The sequence below is a fragment of the Balaenoptera borealis genome (assembly GCF_965194805.1).
Source record: "Balaenoptera borealis genome assembly, chromosome: 5".
Classification (NCBI taxonomy): Eukaryota; Metazoa; Chordata; class Mammalia; order Artiodactyla; family Balaenopteridae; genus Balaenoptera; species Balaenoptera borealis.
This window is the reverse complement of record NC_138862.1, coordinates 35,326,225-35,347,236: the sequence shown is the minus strand read 5'-3', so window position 1 is coordinate 35,347,236 and position 21,012 is coordinate 35,326,225. Positions and strand designations below refer to the sequence as shown.

Below are 21,012 nucleotides of genomic sequence, written 5' to 3'. Positions count from 1 at the left end.
AGAGTAGCCCCCACTCGCTGCAACTAGAGAAAGCCCGTGCGCAGCAACAAAGACCCAGCGCAGCCAAAAATAAATAAATAAAATAAATAATTTTTATAAAAAATTAAAAGAAAAAATTCCCAACTTAGAAAGCATAGCCTAAGCCACCCTCTTTGTCTCAAAAGGGCATTACAGCTCCCACCACAGGGCCCAATGAGAGAAGAGCTGGGTTCCAATACCCACTCAACTCCAGAAAAGTAATCTGACATCAACTGAGTTACAGACAGATTCGATTACCTATGTCTAAAACAAAGGTATGACACTTAAATACACAGAACTAAAAGTCAGTGGTCTAGGAATTTTCCTAAGAATACTACGTGGTCCATAGAAGACAGGATAGTCCTTCCATAACCATATCACTGTTTGGAACTTTGTGACCCGATCTGGGTCTGAGAGAGGATATATCCTCTTCTCTCCCCTAACTTTGAAACATGTAATAATGAAAACTGTGTGCCCTTATGACTATCTTTGACTTACCACTCTTCCTGTGGGGCATCAAGGGGAGTGAAGGCTGGGATTGCCATAATTCTTTATTGAATTTCAATAATTCCTTCTCTCAAACTTTAGTCGGAGAGTGAAGATAAAAGGACTGTCAGAAAAGGTAGTCTTCTCACATCATCGGATTTTAGTGTGTGCCTGAAAGTGAAGAAAGCAATTCTTAAAGAGCATATAATGTACCTTTCCTTTTTGCACAAAACCAAAGGAAGAGGAGAAGACAAAGTACACACTTAAATACACACTTAAGTACACACTTAAATGGGCAAGAAATATTTTTTAAACTGCAGTGAAAATTGTCTTAGAAATTTCAGTCAGTAGCAGTTACTGCAATCTTAAAATTAGAAAAAAAAAGGGTGAGGTAGGGCTTCCCTGGTGGCACAGTGGTTGAGAATCTGCCTGCTAATGCAGGGGACACGGGTTCAAGCCCTGGTCTGGGAAGCTCCCACATGCCGTGGAGCAACTAGGCCCGTGAGCCACAACTACTGAGCCTGCCCGTCTGGAGCCTGTGCTCCGCAACAAGAGAGGCCACGATAGTGAGAGGCCCGCGCACCGCAATGAAGAGTGGCCCCCGCTTGCCGCAACTAGAGAAAGCCCTCGCACAGAAACGAAGACCCAACACAGCTATAAATAAATAAATTAATTAAATAATTAATTAAAAAAAAAAAAAGGGTGAGGTAACCAAAAGCTGTACATAACCTCAGTTTGAATCCCTAATGGCTGTGTTGTTTGCAATGAACATTCTAACATTGCAGTGTCCTGTCAAATTTGAATTATAAGCTTAATCAATTTATCAACAATTATTTATTGGGTCTTTAGCACTAGGCTTGGTCCTGTGTTAAGAAATACAGAGGGACTATAAAACACAAAGCCTGTTTCAAGGAGTTTACACCATAGTTGAGGAGATGACTATTAGACTTGAAATAATACAGCAAAACACAGGTACTATATAAATTAAATGCTAACTTTACTTGCAATCTAAAATGTACACATGTTCATACATTTCTAATATTTTATTTCCCTTCTGCTTTCCTCTTTTGTACATACACTTCCTCTCCATTACCTTGGTTATTGATCTTTTTAATGTGGGTGAAGCACTAGGCCTAATGTACCATAGATTTTATCTAAAGCTGGTGTTTGTGACATTCTCTGTCTGTCTTTAAAAATAAAACTAAGCTAGGGACTTCCCTGGTGGCACAGTGGTTAAGAATCCACCTGCCAGTGCAGGGGACAAGGGTTCGAGCCCCGGTCCGGGAACATACCACATGCCACGGAGCAACTAAGCCCATGCACCACAACTACTGACCCTGCGCTCTAGAGCCTGCGAGCCACAACTACTGAGCCCATTTGCCACAACTACTGAAGCCCACACGCCTAGAGCCCATGCTCTGCAACAAGAGAAGCCACCGCAATGAGAAGCCCATGCACCGCAACGAAGAGTAGCCCCCGCTCACCGCAACTAGAGAAAGCCCGCGCGCAGCAATGAAGACCCAACACAGACAAAAAAATTTAATTAATTAATTAAAAATAAATAAAAAATAAAACTAAGCTAAAGTATTCCTAAACTTTTTATAACATGAATAATTTTCTGCTTGCTTAGGAATTGTTTGGAATTACTTCTCAGGAAAGAACAGATGTTGGTAAAGCTGAAGAACTAATTGGGCTTTGCGCAGTTCTGTCAATACATGGGAAAGCGTCTGTCTATCCAGATACCTGCCAGAAAATAACAAAAGGTTTTCACTGACATGCAAAGCAAGAGATCATTTAATTTTTCAAAATTCTATTCTCAACACTATGTTCATTAGTTGAGTTTATCTTTCTTGTCCCTAATTATGTTGTTTTAGATGCTGAGAGCTTTACTTTTAAAAAATATGTGTAACCAATTCCGAAATTAAGTAAATATCTGTGCTTAATTGGAGGATGGATAGAGGTAACTTATTATGATCCTGAAAAAAAACCCCAACAAAGTAACTATGAGATTCAAAATAAAAAAACTCTATATGCTTTAAAAAGTGAAATGTCTAGCTATAATTATTTCTTTTTCCATCCAAGAATTAACCAACTAACTAAATATAGCTTTTATTAAATCAGTTCTACATTATACCAAACTTTAATGTGGAAATCTTATCAAACAAAAATCTTTCATTCCTATGTATCATTTTCAAAAATATTTTCTTCCTAAAACTGAGAAATGTGAATTAGAGATGCATAACAAAACATCTACTTGATAGGTCTATTATGCATTGATAGACAAATATGTAAAAAAAATGGTTTTAGTCTCATTGAAAGGAAATGGTCTTAATGTCCCTATTTTTTCCCATCTTATTGTGAAATAATATTTTAATTGTTCAACAATTGCTGTAAAAGGAAATTGCCTTCCTAAAAAAGTAGGCCAAATAAAATAGGCCAACTTGTTTATGAAGCAAAGTATTTTCATCCACTTACTCATAGTTCTTGGCTTTGACAAGATGTCTCTGAAATGGAAATATTCACTCAATAATTACACAACTTTATATATACATATTTTTTCGTATATATGTATTCATGGTAAAAATTTTTAGATGAGCTTATTTGAATGGTGTAGGCCATCCATTAAAATTGAGGAATTTATTCAACTGGGTCTATGATTCATAAGCATATCCTCATATGACATTGGAACTTTTTCCTGTCAAACATTTGTACATAGTTTTAAGGTTACAAAACTTTTGTGTATAATTTACATCTTTTGGCCACTGATTCTAAGCAAGTCTCCATTAGAACAAAGGTAATTCATGCCCTGCATCACAGTCCCTAATAACTAAATTATAAAGAGAAGACAATGTGCAGCTGACAGATGATCTAAAGAGATAAGCAATTTTTTAATGCTGTGCTTTAAGATAAAAAGGGAAACTTTATAAAATGTAGTTTGAGAAGTAGTACTTTCAAATGATTTTCAGCTCTCCTATATGAAAACTGTGTAGCCTGATCCCCTTTTCAGTTTGAACTTTCTTGTGGGCCTCATGAGACTAAAAGTGGTTTCCAGGGAAGACGATATTTTTAGTTACCAAAATTTTATTACCATCACTGAGACCTATTTATATTGAGACATTTATTTAACATTTAATTTATTACAATAAATCTCATGGTCTTAACACTCCATTTATTTCTTACCATTATTTGGGAAATATAACTATCAAAATATTATAAGGAATACATGTACTAGTCAATGACAGCTACAATTATGCTGAATAAGAATAATAAACAACCCCAAAGTCTCAGTGGCTTATAAAAACAAACAATTTTTTTCTCACTCATCAAACTATGGGTTGGCTGCAGATCTGCATATCTCAGCTGGGCTTACCAGGACTCGGTTAGTCTGGATTGGACTCCAGAAGATCAGGTTCAACTCTGTTCCACCTGTCTTCATCCCTCTAGAACCAGAGACTACTCAGGGCATATTCCTCTCATGGTGGACAGCAGAAGCTCAAGAGCTCATGCTTACCCACACTGCTACATTCAAAACCACTCTTCCTGTAATATGGTTGCTCATATTCCATTGGCTAAAGCAGGTCACATGACCAAGCCCAACATCAACGTGGTGGGAAAATATACTCCACCTACCCTAGTAGAAGATAAGAAAATGTTACCTGGCAAAGGGTTTGAGTGTATAATTCAATGACAGGGAGAATGAAGATATTCCATAATATTTCCATAATATTTTACAATAGATGTTCATTACTTTAAATTTGGAAAATATATGTGCACATCTTGAGGAAACAACTCTTGATCAGTAAGGTGAAATGATCCACTTATAATAAGAATTTAAAGTTGAAAATTTATCCAGAATTTGTCAGTTTATAGTAAGCATTGAGGTTAAACACACATTTAACATGTAATTGGATTGTTAACATAGGGATGCATTTAGATTATACCTCCCAGAACCAAATGAATGTAACATCCAGCACCACTTGAAAAATTAAGTTATTTAATGATGACGTTGTCTGAAAAACATACCTTTCCCTCTGATGATTGGATATAACAAAATAATTTTTTTCTGGCATAATTTTAGGGCAAGAAGCACCTAATAATAGAAATCTAGCATTTTTGTTATGTTAGGGAAATATACTTTTAAAATATGATTTTATGATGTTCTATTATAAAATTATGTTATATAGGCCTGCTTTATTTTATAATGATAGTAAATCTAATGTTAATAAAAGCTCTTATGCACTGGAATGTGAAGTCCATAATCGTCACCACATACGGCTACTTCCCTGACACCCCCTTCAAGGGCTGAATGAGAACTTCAACCAACAATCCATTTGATTCTTGACACTGCTGCCCAGAGTGGTGAGAAATAAAAAGGCTGATATGTGATTTTTTGTGTTTTTTTTGTATTTTCAGTACATTCATTTCTAAGCATTGAAGGTGCTATTTAAAAATCACTATAGTCATATTAAAGTATAGTGGCTAAAAGAGAAAGCAAAGATCTTATGTAGTACTTCCTTACTTACAAATACTTGATAACTCCCAGGTTACCCACAGAATGAAGATCTTTTTAGCCATTTACCATTCTAACTTTATTCTCCACTATTCCCTTATAATACAGCCAAATTAGGCCATTCCTTGTTTTCGAATTTTACTCTAGGTTAACCTGACTTTTAAATTTTTTCTGGGATTTTTCTCTCCTATTATTCAAAACCCTGCTGACCTTCCAACATTTACTCGTATTAAGAACTTAATTCCAAGGCCCAAATACAACTGTCCTGAGAAACTTTTTCTGGTAACCCTAAGATATTGAGTTCCCATTGCTTTTTGTATCTCTCTGGTAGTACATAACATATTTTAACCTCTACCTTATTTGGTTTGTCAACAGTCATTTACTGAATACCTGCCATGTGTCAGCCCTTCAGAAGTTCAATCTATTTCACGTGTTTGTTGTATCCTAGCAAAGTATAATCTCCCTGAGATCAAAGGCTGTCTTACTCATCTTTATCTTCTGTATTGGGCCTACCACATCCTCTTTCACACAGTAGGTGCTCAATAAATATTCAGATGAAAAAATACTTTTTGTAGAAAAAAAGACTCAGTAATTTTTATTCATTTTGTCCAGGAGATTTCACAAAAGGTTGTAAAATTTTACTTTAGGCTTCAGCAAAAGCACCTGGATCACAGACACTCAATAAACTGTAACAGGCTCATTAGAGGTAATTGGATCTATTTGAGCTAGGAAAAGACTGTGCCATTTGCCTTGAGGTATTTAAAATCAAAGATAGAACCTCATTTGTCTGGGATGGTTTGAGTGTGGGCCTACATGACAGTTGTAACCCCTCCAGACTACTGTGGTTCTACCCTATGGATTTTCAACATTCAAATAGTAAATGATAAACTGACAATATGAGGATATACATACACTAACCTGTAACTCTTTATATAACTACAGATTTCTACAAAAATTATTAACTATTTTTACTTATATAAAATAATAAAGTGGGTAAAATTTTGTATTTATAAAGTTTTTTAATCCTCTTTGATCTTTTTCCTATCGTCAAGTACAGCTTTTATATGCCACTAATTGCTCAAAAACATAGAGTAGCCATTATTTCTTTATAGGCATAGAATTTTAAAGCTAGAAGAGACTAGAAACCATTGAATCTTATCTGTTAATTTCACACAATGGTACCCGAGGTCTATAAAATTCTCATAACTATCAGAAGTAAAACTGTGGCTAGTCTCCTGCCTCCTGATGTAATGTTCTTTCTACTTTCCCATCCTATACCTTTTAAAACTCTTCTGTCTTGTTTTGAGATCTCTACAATGAGACATCTTTATAATTACTTGGAAGTACTTCCAACTCTACCCTCAACACAAATCTTTACTTGGTGATTGTCTTCTATTATACAAACTTCTGTCATGAAAAGTCTTTTCGTAAATTCTCTTCTGCCCAAATTCAAAGACTGTCCTCCTTTATGAAACAAACTCTGCTGTTCCAACTCACAGTGAACTATTGAGTCTTCAAAAGAAATATTCTGTATCTACAAGTTAATAACTTTGCTAGCTAAGGAGCTGGATGTAAAGACAGCTTTCAGGCAGTTTATAATACAGATGAGGAGATTAAACAAGTTCATGTTAACAGGGCAAAATATTACGAGTGTTTTAAAATGGCCACAATGAACTGTTGGAGCACGAATAAGAGAGAGATATAGGTAGTATCTGGTGTAAGCAACTAAAGATGGTAAACATTCTAGAAAGAGGGAAGGACAATTTGAGACTAAAGTTAAGCACTATTCAAAGACAAGAGTTGGAAAGTGCAAAAGGAAAACAGCAAGTATCAAATTTGGCAAGGCTTTAGGGTTTGTTAAGCAAGGTAGTGAGGAGTAAGACAGGAGTAAGTCAAGGTGAAGCTTGGTCACATACAGTCTTAATTTCCAGAAAAAGGTGCTTGAACTTCATTTTCCAAGAAGTATGAAAATGAGAATATTTGAACAAGGAAATTTCTTAATCAGAGCTCTGCTCGGGAAGATTAAACCAGCTGGAATCTATTGAATGAATTGAAGAAGGAAATAACTGGACCAAATAGACCAGTTGGGAATGAAATATGATAGTACAGGCAAGAGTTAAGGAGGGCCAGGACTAGAGCAGGAAGTGGGAAAAAAATATATGGGGTCAAATGTGCAACAACACAAGAATAGAATCAATAGGATTTGGTAACTGATTGGATATGGGCACGAGAAAGTGGGAGAAGCAGTTAACAGAGATGGCCATAAACAGAGAAAGAGAAAACAGAAGGACATGAAAGTATTGCAGGGGAAAATTATTATAATCGTTTTGAAAAATATTGAGTTCTAATTTAAATTCACATTATGCATATTATAATGTGTACCACAAATCACATGTATATTTAGACACAGTAGTGATTTAATGCTTAATTACATACTGACATATTGTTCATTAATTGTTTCAACCATTTCCATCTTGTCTCTTCAGTGATACCAGATCCTTCTTGAGGAAGGGGGAGAAAGGAGTAGGCAGGATAAATTGATAAGTAGAAAGCTCTTATTATATTCCACACTCAGGCACTATATGTATGCTGCTACTCCCATTTTACAGATAAGGAAACTAAGGTTCAAAACTATCAGTAGGTCTCATATATTGCCAGAGATGACGTAATGTGACCCCAGTCTTACTGACTCCCAGAACCCAGGGACTTTCAGGAGTACTAATCGGTAGAGATTCAGGAAGCAGATTTTGGCTGAATATAAGAAAAAATAAAAAACTCTTTTCAACAATTAATTACAGCTCTGAAGTTCAAGAAGCAAACTGAGACCTACAGGGAAATGTTAATGAGATTATGTAGGTATGCAATCTGCAAGCAAAGGAAATCACACAGATTTTTGTCCCAAATTGTCTCAAGATAATAACTGATATGACAGCAAGGTACACGGAAGCAAAAATTAAATATTATAGCTTTTCCTCTTCTTTGTGCTAAAGTACACACTTTTTAAAAATTAATTTAATTTTTTAATTTATTTACTTTTGGCTGCGCTGGGTCTTCATTGCTGCGTGCGGACTTTCTCTAGTTGCGGCGAGCGGGGGCTACTCTTTGTTGCGGTGCACGGGCTTCTCATTGTGGTGGCTTCTCTTGTTGCAGAGCACGGGCTCTAGGCACGTGGGCTTCAGCAATGTGGCATGCGGGCTCAGTAGTTGTGGCTTGCAGGCTCTAGGGCGCAGGCTCAGTAGTTGTGGCACATGGGCTTAGTTGCTCCACAGCATGTGGGATCCTCCCAAACCAGGGCTCAAACCCGTGTCCCCTGCACTGGCAGGCGGATTCTTAACAACTGCGCCACCAGGGAAATCCTAAAGTACAGATTTTTAAAATAGTTTCCTTTTGTTTTTTTTTTTTTAACTCAAATGGTAGATGTTTTCACAATTTTCCTTGGATTTAATGTATACGTGTTTGAGTGTTGTGGTAGGACTGTATAGATGTAAAGACAATGATCAAATTCAAGTATTAGCTTCTAATTAAGATTTCAGAAAGTAATTTATTTCTTTGCTAAAGTATGTAACTTTACATCACAGACTACTAGTGGAATGAATAAATGGAAATATGTTCCATGTGTACATTTCACAAGAAAGTAAAACTGAACGTTTTTTGACGTTAGGGAGCCAAGCTCCATTGCACTTGCACACATAAATTCGCCCAGAGCAGGTTAGAAAATATAATGTAAACTAATATTTAGACTTTGAAGTCGAAGTGTAAATTCAAGTCTCATCTTTTTATGCAACCACACCCACTTGTGAAGAATACCCTCTCACAAACAGACAAACCTACCTGAGTACAAATGGTCAACTGCTCCTGCTAAAATCTGAATAAAGTTTTAAAAGAAACACAGCAAAATCCAAAACCAAATTCTCCTATCTCCTTCTTATTAAAGTTGTTTGCTTGATTTTTCCCAGACCATATACATTAAGAAAAGGGAGGGTGTTTTAAAATTTTTATGTTTATTTTACAATTTTTTATGTTTAACTTTATTATAATCTATGGAAAAATATGTCTGTGATCTCCACGTGGGGTCCCTTTACTTTAGATTAGGTTGCAGTGTGGTAGTTTGACATGAAGAAACAGCTTAGTCCAAATTAGAAATGGTATACCCAGTGCAAAATGAAGGAAAACTTCTTTTTCAATAGCCAGTTGAATTTCAACAGCTAACTCCCTTCCAAAAACCCCACAGCAAAGTAGGATGAGGTAGCAGGTGCTGAAGGATAAAATAACCTAGAGATCCACAGAGAAATAGGCAGAAGTTTTTGGACAACATTTAGTCCAAGATTAGATCTAAAATCCCTAAGATTCTCCCAGATTCCTTTCTGGAGAACACTATGTCTAAAATAAGAGTTAGTAACCTGGCTCTTGGAGTTTATCACAACTCAAGCTAGACAGATTGGTGAAAGGGAACTCTGGATACCATATCTTTATAAAATCTCTGGAACCTTGCACCAGAGTTCATGGCAAATTGGATCAAAGCCAAAGACCTTAAAGGATTGGCCTGAGTGTTGATAGCTGGCTCTAGGAGGAGGAATGGAGACAAGGACAGATATTTACATTTCAGCTATTTAGAATCCTCATCAGGGAGGATGAATATGTCTACTTGTGTGATTTAATGCTATCCAAAAGCATATTCTTATTTTTCAAAGAGAGAAACTGGGACTGATAGGAGGCTAAGAAAATTTCCCAACATTATGTAGAGAGAGTCAAGCTAACATTTGCATTCAGACTCCAAAATTCATTATCTTTCCATTATATCAAGAGGTTGTAATATTCCCTATTCACAAGGTTTTGTTTTTTTAAAAAAACATATGGTTCCCAAATTAGGATTCATCTTTCCATTTTCTAATTTAGCTTATTATTTCAGTGACTATATAGGTCATAAAATAAGCCTCTGGATCTTATACTATCACTTGAACTTAGCCTTTGCTTTAGTTCCTCTTATTCTCTCTGCCTAAAGTAGACAAAATATTCTCTAAGAATAATACAACTTTTCCCTTAATTGATGCTTTCTCATAAAATCTCAACAATAGTATACTTTTTATAAATTCTAATTTTTCTTGACCAAACCTTCAAATAAAAAGAAAAAACAAACCAATTTAGCAAAACTATTTACATTTTTAAATTAATGACAATACAAAAATACAGACCAACGTAAAAAAATGACAAATATAGAAGAGTTCACAGATACTAGACTGGAAAATTGAAGAATAAAGAGATTAAAATAGCAAGTGACTGTTTAAAATATATTTTTAAAAAATTTTTTAAACATTGCTAAACAAAGGAAAAAAAGATCTGAGGAGATATTTTAAATTTGGTCAGCTTCCTTCTGGCCATTTCCAAATAAACATACCAAAACTAGGAAGGGTACATTTTAGTCTGAGACAATCTGGGCTATTTAGAAAAAGGTCTTTCTGTTCATTTAGACTATTAACCTCTACACACACACTCTTAGAAATACATACACAAAAGTCAAATATAAATTACCTTTTTAATATAAAGACAGCCAAAATCTTCTGTGCATGTAATTTTATATATTTGTATGTCTCAGAGAATACTGTACCAGGTATAAACAAACTTAGATTCTAAGCTGAACTTTACCCCTTTCTAACAGGGTGACTGGATAAGTTAGTAATAACTTTGTGCCTCAGTTTTCTTATCTGTAAAGTAAATGAGTTGGGATTGATAATTTCTGAAGTCATTTCCAGCTATATGATTATATATGATTCTCAGACAAGTGGGATGAGAAAATCTATGAGGCTGTATTGAATTTCATTTGTCCTTGGTCCTGAACAACTTCAGAATTTTAAGCTGATTCATTACAGCCAGGAAGGAACATTTCCATTTCAATTTCTAAGATAATCATAACCAGGTTTAACCCTTTCAGATTAAATGTTGATTTTCTTATTTTTCTTAGCCCTCTATATTTGTTAGCCCAGGACTTTCCTGTAATTAGATGTCAATCTTTTGATTAATTCTGTATTTGCTTCAGGAAAGTGCCTACTTTTAGCCCCTAGATTATTTCTAATGTGTATGCTACCTGCCCTATGTATACTTGCTCTTGTGTTTTTGTGCCCTTTTCCTTGTACCTAAGTAGCACTTTACTTTAGCTGATAATTCTCTTTAAGAGCCCAATCCTGCCCTGTAAGATTTTTAACAATTCTGTCCCAAATAATGGACAGGATGATACACTTCTACTTCTGTCTCTGTTTTAAACTGGAAATATTTTATATCAAATATCACAAATCCTCTTGTTATTGCAATATTCTTGTATCTAAACATCTGTAATATTTCTTAAAATAAAGGGGATTAGACTTTCATCTTAAATTATGTTCCAAAGTTTTAATTATTAGTTAGGCAAGAATAGGTACCTTCTACTTACATAACTTAAAGATCATATCATACTCCATAACTCAAAATTATAAAATTATAGTAAATTAACTGATGTACACATAGGAGTCATTTTAGCAAACTGTAAATTCAGTAATGACGTAACTAAATCCAAAGGTTCAAATGGCTGGCTCAGGTAGTAATTTATTAATGTGTTTTTACCACTCAGACACACATATTGATATATTAATTGTTTTAATCAGTAAAAGGGACATACCAGTGAGAAATACGCCTTTTCTTTTTCTCTTTCTTGGTGTATCATCGAGAGATTATCTCCAACCTGAAGGGAAGAAAGGGTAGATGGAAAAGTATATTTTTATTGTATAAAAACTTAAATAGGAAATAATTTTCTTAACTAAAAGTCTCTGGGTTTCTGCATTTTTCATTCAAAACAATCTAAATAACCCTATCTTTAATTTATTTCATAACGTGTATGGCAGAGTCCCAAGCTGCTGGCGCTAGACAAAGACTCAAGTAGAGAATAGATGATAAGACACTGACTCTGTCGGGGAGTAGTTAAATAAACAATACCATATAATACACATATAAACACTAATTATTGCTAGGACTGAAGAGTATGACTGTGCCATTATATTTCTTCTTCCTAAACACCCTTCTGAGGAAGTACTTTTAGTTCTTATTTAGAGTTCTTTTAGCCTTCAAGGCTATTCTTTGGGAGTACAAAGGTACAAAGAAAAATAAAGTTAAAATCATTAAGAAAGATTTCTTCAGAGTCTCCCAACTAAAGCCTTTGATGAAGCTCTTAAATATTATCAATAGATTGCTCAATTGTTAATTCTATAAAAATTATCCAAAATTTTAATGCTTTTCTAGAGTCTAGTGAATAATTCTAAGTATTTCTATTTGCTACATGAGAAAATGAAGGCAGATGATAAATTTCCCTAGATAGTTTTTTAAAGTGATATAAATAATCGAAATCACCTTTCACTCCCAGCATTCCCTAAGCAAGTTATTGGTTGCAGAGTGTAATTTATGTTTACAATGATTAGCTAATAGTTTGCAATATATTAAGTTCATAATGTAAAGTTGTGAATTTTAGAATGTGTATATAGTTTATTGTACAATGAGTCCTTTTTCATAATTACTGTGTACAGTAAGTATATTAATACCTATATTATATTTCTTAAAATAATACTTTAAAATTCTAGAGTTTCATAAGTGTTTCGTGTGAATTTTTAACTTACTAAAAAATATTTACTGAGAATCTGGTATATGTCAGGCACCCTCAATATGCCAGTAATATAGCAATGAACAAGCCCTAATTTGAATGCTTATTGTTGGGAAATAATATACATACTGTGTTTGAAATAGTTATTGTTTTCTTTAATATGGTATATTGGAGTGCACTGCAATGAAACAGTGACTTTTGTAATTTAATTATGGCAAAGCAATTTTTAAAATAGATAATCCATTACTAATGCTAAACATTCTCATGACCAATTACCTTTATATCATCTTGTCAGTAAGTGGCATTGAAAATCCAGTTTCTTCATTACTAATAATGCTTTGATTTTATTGCTTTCATTTTATGCATGGTGGCAATGGAAAGTTCTACACAAGTCGCTGAATTTTGCGGTTCCACAAGACGGTTCATCGTTCTACTCTACTGTAGCTGGATAATATCCTTTCTGTACATGATGTGCTTGTTCTTTTAGTTCATCTTCTTTCTATTCTATTCTCTCTCTCCTCCCCTTGAGGCTGCTATTATTCTTCTCCACCCTCCATCCCATAACAAACTTTCCCAGCAAACTTGACTCCAGGGCCCCTTTGTGCCATCCTGGAAAAAGAAAACAGTGTGTGAAATATGCTTTAATAGCATGTCTTTGCTGCTTATATAAAGGAACACTGTAGGTAGAATAACACTTCATTTTTCTGTGATATATTGCCATATTGTAACATCATTGCCAAGGGACTTATTTTGTCAATACATTTAACAGTAAATTTCTCTATGAGCATATCAACTGGAAAAAAATGTCTATTATTCCTGATGAACTGGCAAATTTCCTATTATTAAACACTGAGCATTGTATGATCAATTACATTTTTCCTTAACTGACAAGAAACTTGGAGCCAGGAACCAAGCTTTATGGGACCACAGGTCTATATAATTTTGGTAGCCCTAAGAAAAGAGAATTCAAAATCATGAACACAAAATTAAGTGCAGGGCTATGGAAGGGGCTCATGTAAGTTCAGAGACTTGAAGCTTAACCTTTATTAGCTACATGGCAAATCCACTTCTGCTTGGAACTAAGATTTATGCCCAGCTGCTACTATTTTTCTCTATCATTGTTTCTTAATGCACTAGCTACCTTGTTATCCTCACACAGTTGGGATCTAATTGGTTGTTTATCTAAAATTTCTGAAAAATATGGAAATTATTAAAAATTACATACACATAAACATATTCTTTAAACAAAAACACATAAATATTAATTTGTTTGTTAATCTTTTCATTGATATCCAAGGCTTTTTATTTGGGTAAGGAATTAAATGGAGGTTAGTTAACAGAGGTTTTCTTCTGTTTAATTACCCCATCCTCATCTTTATAATTTGAATTTTATATTTTAATTTTGGACTAATGGTTTTATACTTCATGTACCTGTGCTTTTATTATAAGATGCCTCCAAATTATTTCAAAATAGGTGGATTAAAGTTATACTTACGACTACTTGTACATAAATTTTCTAATTTGTAGATTATCCATGATAATGTTGTCGTATATGGCTGATTACCTTGGACTTTCCTGAGTTGCTTCTTTTTGTTATTTTTGGCATATACTATATAAACAAAAGATAATTCATCCCACTCAAAACATATGACAAAGTTTTTGTTGTATGTAATTTAGGACTATGTTGCTTCAACTTTCCAAAATCCTAACTGAGTATACATTAGGTACCATTTCTTATACACACCGATTATTTAAGTATACTCAAAAATAATAAAGGTGGGTAGATGTGTGTGTGTGTGTGTGTGTGTGTGTGTGTGTGTTTTAATGAACAGGCAAAAGTAGAAATGAGTCAATGTTTCAACATAGATTTTGTATTGAAGTTAACATATGCTTTTAAATTTGCCTAGGGACAAACTGTAGAAATATTAGCTATTGCCAATCTGTTTTGTCACACAAGAATGAACAGCAAATGGTCATTGGTATTTTCATCTGACCTTGTGGTGTGGAGTTTTAAGAACCCGCAATAGTGCACAGATGTGTACTATCCTTTAAAATCTGCATCTAATCTTCCGGGCTCAGTTTCAGAATCCAGTGCTATCATTTAAAACAAATATAGTTTGTTCTTTCATCTGTGCAGCATAATAGAAGAATTTTAATCAAAGTCAGACACATATTCTGAAAGAAATCACTGTCTACCCTTCCATGAAAGAACTAAATTTCAGTACCTTACTTCAAATTTTACTTATTCAATAAATTAATTTCACACGTCTTATTTTGAGTCATCCAAGATGGAGTGATTTCATTTCTTAACAAAAGATGGTTTGTTTCATAGTGTGTACCTTGCTATGAGCTTTAGTAAATTCTGAAATCCATTAATACAGGAAATTTGATTTTACACCATTTTGCAGACTAAAATAGCATGTTATTGTACGGATGAAAAAGAACAATTAAAAACTTTTAAAATATTTTCTGAGGGAAAGTTAAGTTTAGGTTATTATGAAAATACTGCGTAAATCAACAGGCCTTATAAAACTGTTATATTAACAAATATGAGTTCTTTTAGAATTAACAATCTAGGTCTTTATTCTCAGTGTAACATAATCATGCATCATTGTAAGTTGCAGTTTCTGGAACGTGGTCATTGTTTACGTTTTGAATGTGTGACAGCACAATGTTGGAGAAGTACCTAAGATGGATACTGAAAATAATGGGGGATTAAAAGTGATACCATAATAGAATGGACTAAAATTACTGGTGCGGTTACACCTGGGAAAACTGAAAAAAAGAGAAAATAAGATTGAAACACATTAAAACAGGAGAATTTTAATAGGCTGAACTGTGATGTTTCCACTAACTTTAATGTTGTAAGACATTTAGAAAAGGAAATTTAAGAAACTTTTTTAAGCACTGATTTTCATAGTGAGCTCTAAACATAGGCAATTTGTCACCCTTAGGAGGTAGTGTACAGTAAAAATACAAAATAATTCATGCAAGATTTAGATATGTGATGAATGATGATATACAATTGGCTTATTACAGGACATAAAGAAGCTTGAGAAAAGTACTTCTGATCAAAGCAAGGAGAGCAACCAAAGTTTGGTGCCCCTGTGCAATAGAATACTGCAGAGATGAGAAATTTGTCTCTAATTATTATGTTTCATTTTTCTACTTTGAGAATATAATACATTTTTACAATGTAGCCTATCATGAAAAATGATCTAAAGTAATAATATTTTAAATGAACATAAGTAATAACTGATTTATGAGACAATTACTCTAGTTCTTCACTTTAAGCAGATATATATATATATATACATATACATGTTATAATCACATGTATATTTAAAATAAAATTTAAGATATTGCAAAAATTCATAGTGAGTATTTGCTTCATGATGACTACTTAGGTATTCGGTATTGACTTCAGAAATCACAGCTCCAGTTTTAGGATCTAACTTCCCATGAAACAAATTTGCCTGCCTGTTGCAACAAGTATAAGTATGTCATTAAAGACTGTAAAAGTAACTTGCTAAAAATGCCAGCTTGCCTCTTCCAGTTTGCTCTTTGAATGGCCACAAATTTTTGTTTGTAATTCTTATTGCATGAATCCCTCAGGATAGGCTTGGTTATGCTGTGGTAACAAACAACCCTAAATGTCTCAGTGGCTAACACAACAAATGTCTATTGTTTTGCTCACTCTGTACATCTGGTGCAGATCATTTGAGGGTATCGCTCTTCATTGTCTTTCAGAGACCAGACTGATGGATGTTGCAACCACTATCTGGAATGCTTCCAATCACTGTGACAGCAGGAAAGACAGTTCATGAAGGTCTCATTCTGTCAGTTAAACGTTTTGGCCCAGAAGTGACCCATGTTGCTTCTGTTCATGACTCCTTTGGCCAGAACTAGTCACATGGACTCACCTGAGGAAGCCAAGTAAAGAGGAAATCAGAAAAGAAAATCCTACCAGGTAGCCAAAGATCAGAAACAGTTGGTGAACTGCACTAATGATTTCCACACTGTACATACAGCACCAACCTGTTTTAAAGGCAACTATTATTGATTGAATAACTCACTTGAAACACAACCATGACTAAAAAGTAATATTAAAAGGCCATTTTTGTTGGCCTAGAAGAGTGAAAGAAGCCTTCTTAAGAGCCAGCTTCTGCTGGGATTCCTTGCTATCGTTTCAGTGTACTTCAAAAGCCTTCTACTAATTGTAAGCTTGGGTAAAACTGCTATTTTGTTGAGTGATGTCAGTTACAAAAAACACTTCAGCAAGAGTGGAGAGCTCTTGGCAAGCTATCTGTCTCACTGGGAAACAAATTTCTGGAGAAGGGAATAACTGTACATGCTGTTATCACTGTCTTAAACTGAGAATGATCTCAGCCTTAAAAGTTGTTTCATCAAGGCCCTGCTGAAAACTTAGCCATTTTAAGGACAGATGTCCTGCCAGAATGCTTATTGACTGGCTGTCACTAGATAATGTATTACTAAATAAACTGAGAAACAAACTGAAGTCTCAAATGCAGGAAAAATTTTCCCAGTCCATTAAGGATAAGAAAGAAAAGGATTTTAGGGCTGTTTCAAAAATACAGCAGTGTCTGAACCTTGGAACATTATCTGTGTGGTGGGAACGACCAAAAACAAAGTTAGTTTCACACAATGCTTTATATTCAATTTCCCATTTTCTCTAGGATGAACATTTTGAAAATGAAACAGTGGTTGAGGATCAAATATTAAAGCTTTTAGTAAATGTTGGCTTTGAAATATCCTTATCTTTGACATGCTGATTTTACAAAATAGGTCATAGATCCCAGAAATATTTAATTAAATAATACTTTGCATAAATATTTCAAACTTTGCCATTTTAATGTATTGGGAAGATAGAATTAAAGGAGAATGTTTATAGATAGATTTTTTTTAGTGTTTTGTATTGTATTGCAATAATAAAATAAGATATATGAAGAAAAGATTGCTGTCTTTTGGAATATAACAACCTAATAATTATTTTTATTATTAAACAGAAGTATTAACAGCTAATGTTTCTTAAATATTTACCATGTGCCATGCACAATTATTATGAAAACTTTATATGTATTCACTAATTGTATTCTCACAACAATCCTCTGGTGTAGGTATTATTATTATTATCAGCAATTCATGAATGAAAAACATTAAGACATTCTGAATCCCAAACTTTTGCATTCACATTTTTTTTAGAATATGGGCTTTGAAGACAAAGAAACTTGAGTTCCAAATCTTACTTTACATTTAGTAAAAGTGGCAGCCACTTTCAACAAATTATGGAACCTCTGTAAACACCAATTTCTTCATTTGCAAAATTCACAATCTTTTGATGGGAAAAAGTATGAGTAAGAATGGAAATTTTCAATACTTAGCACACTTAGGTCCAAAAAACATCAGGTAATATCATCATCATCACCATCATCATTATTATCAGATGTAAAGGAAAGCATTGTGCATAATCTCAGTAATATAGTGGATACTTAACATATATTAGTTAACTTTCTTGTATTTCTTCAAAAGTCATAACAGGCTGAAAAGACAAAAGACTACTCCACATGTGAAATGGAATCTAACCTGTATGGAATTCCACAGGACTATGAGAACTGTGTCTGTGAATGACCTTGAAATGAAAACCCAGGGACTATTTTTAATCCTATTTCTAAATTTAACTGTGTCGTAGTCTTATATTAGTCCTCTCATTGTCAGGGAGTTTGGTGTTCATTTAACATACACTGAGTACATTTTTCAGTGTATCAGCTTTCAAATCCTGGCTTAGAACGAGTTTCAATGACTATTCACATTTCCTGCAGAGGCATGGTGGAATTTAATAAAAGATCTGTGGATTGAAGGGGGAGTAGGATATCAGGGTATGAAAGATTTGTGACAGCTCTGATATATTTCTTTCCTCTGCTCAAAAGCAAAAACCACAAAGCACTTTAAAATTACTGAGAAAATTACAACTGAATGTTAGTACTCTTTAAATCCATGCATCACCTCTGACTATTAAAATGAATGTAAAGTTAAAGTGTATTTGAGGTTCAGTGATTTAAGTAAAAGTTCTCTGGGACCGAAGGTATCTCCTATACTGTCTGATTAAGGATACCCATCTGCAAAACTAAATGATGCACCAACATTGCAGGCTCAAATCAGTTTAATTGATTTGTGTGTATCATTATCCTCTCTGTTATGCTTATGTTTTCAATTGTCAAAAGCAGACTTTGCCGATTAAGAGCTATGTTACATATACAGCAGTCAGAGGATGGAGAGTCCTATCATTCGTCTATATCATACAGTGCTGGCCAAGAACATAACTTTTCAAAAATGGAAAACATACAGCTTGAGAAATAGGTGCAATGACACATTAATTCATGCAAATCCAGGAGACTAATGTGGAGGTGGTGCTATACTTAAGAACTAGTTTGGGTTCCAGGATGGCCAAGTAAAAGATCCAAAAGCTGACTGAAGGTAAACTTAGCCCTATTATGTTAGCCTAGCAAATTGAAAGAGATGTCACAAGAAATTTTTCTGAAGTAGGTAAGAATCTTGACTAATAATTGCCATTAAAATGAATTTTTCAGGGATTTCACTGGTGGCGCAGTGGTTAAGAATCCTCCTGCCAATGCAGGGGACATGGGTTCTATCCCTGGTCCGGGAAGATCCCACATGCGGCAGAGCAACTAAGCCTGTGTGCCACAACTACTGAGCCTGCGCTCTGGAGCCTGTGAGCCACAACCACTGAGCCCGCATGCTGCAACTACTGAAGCCCGCGCGCCTAGAGCCCGTGCTCTGCAACAAAAGAAGCCACCACAATGAGAAGCCTGCGCACCGCAACGAAGAGTAGCCCCTGCTCACTGCAACTAGAGAAAGTCCGCACGCAGAAACAAAGACCCAACACAGCCAAAAATAAATAAATAAATTTATTTTTTAAAAAACTTATTTTTTAAAAAAAGCTGAAAGTATGTATCACCTTGCTTATTTCTAATAAAAATTAGCCACACATTAAATCATTTTTTGTTTAACATTCCTACTAAGTTTTTGCTAGAATAAAAATATCAAGCTACAAAATTTAATGACAATATTTAACATCTTTGTTGATGCTAACAGATTTGAAATTTAAAATTTCCATTTGTCCAAGGGATTTAAAAACTTCTTTTTTGTTATTATTTCATTGATGGAGATGAGAAAAAGAGAATATATATGTACACTAAGTTGTTATGGATGAAGAGCACTTTGATTTAAAAAAACAAAAAGATAAGCTAACACCCTTGTATGGGTTGGCTAGTACTAATTACAAAGAAAATTGCTAAACTTTGCTTCACTGGCTAAAATACATCAGTTGAGGCAACAAATAAAATTTAAGGCTCCATGTTCAGGAAAGGCTACTTAGGAGTAAAGAAGTCAATGAGAATAAATTCTCTCCCCTCTCATTTCTCATTAAAACATTCTGGGAGTTGCATCTGTGAGGAGCAACTCACTCTGCCAACCAGAAAAGTTAGGGTTAAAACTATATACAAAAATTGAATACTGCTATCCCAGTCATGAAGTGGTATCCCTGCAGGGTGATCCTACTTTTCTGGAAAAGAGTTAGAAAAAGGCAAATAAACTGCAGGCAAGCAGCAGATCCAAGGTCCAAGAATCATGATCAGCAAAGCAATCAATCACCAGACAAATCCACCATGAGGCAGAGGAAAACACCTTGAGAGTATCATGCTTTGGAACCAATTATGGAACATTACAGATAATGGACAGTGTACACCATCACTTTCTTCTTGATGTCCTGCAGCCCTAACATAGAGTCTCTTTTGAAAGCTTATGCTCAATGCTTAATCTGATGTGGTTGGGAAGAAGAACAAGCTGTTTTCTACCTCTCTCAATTCTTCTGACTTACTCTGGAGCTTTCTGAAACATGCAAGAACAAATATTTTTAAAATCTTGCTATTTTTTCAGGAAAAAAATATACAAATAAGCCTTTGTCAGTCACAGCCATACCTTACTGAAAGTGACTTTTGATTGATGGTGACTTGTAAAATAATGTATTACCTTGTAAGGAACATTTGTGGGAATGCAATATACAGGTGTCTTTGTGATTAGTTCTTGTTTGTGTGTTTGTGTGCTCTAAGGGATTAGTTTTTTCTTTTTTAAAATTTTTAACATAAAACTCTTCTTTCTTCCTCTGCAATTCTTGAGTACCACTGAGCATATTTTGATTATTTTTGGTGCCACTGTTTGATAGTCTTCTTTCTTTAGGTACAATTCTCTGACATACACTGCTTGACAGAAAAAAGTATCTACAAGAATTTCCTGAGAAGACATTCATATGCAGCATGTGTTAGATTTTTCATTTTCA

At 34.4% G+C, this 21,012-nt stretch overlaps 1 long non-coding RNA gene across 6 annotated transcripts in view; it reads right to left on the bottom strand.

Moving 5' to 3' along the window:
- The window catches only part of LOC309628913, a 242,844-nt gene that overhangs the window by 192,507 nt on the left and 29,325 nt on the right, over positions 1-21,012 (bottom strand). For 5 of the 6 annotated variants that reach the window (XR_014244772.1, XR_014244773.1, XR_014244774.1 and 2 more), the window contains exons 2-5: positions 16,333-16,558; positions 12,912-13,244; positions 11,664-11,726; positions 517-675 (exon numbers count right to left, since the gene is read on the bottom strand). This is a non-coding gene — a long non-coding RNA (uncharacterized lncRNA). The remainder of the gene's footprint in view (positions 1-516; positions 676-11,663; positions 11,727-12,911; positions 13,245-16,332; positions 16,559-21,012) is intronic. The other variant, XR_014244776.1, reaches the window with a different exon arrangement.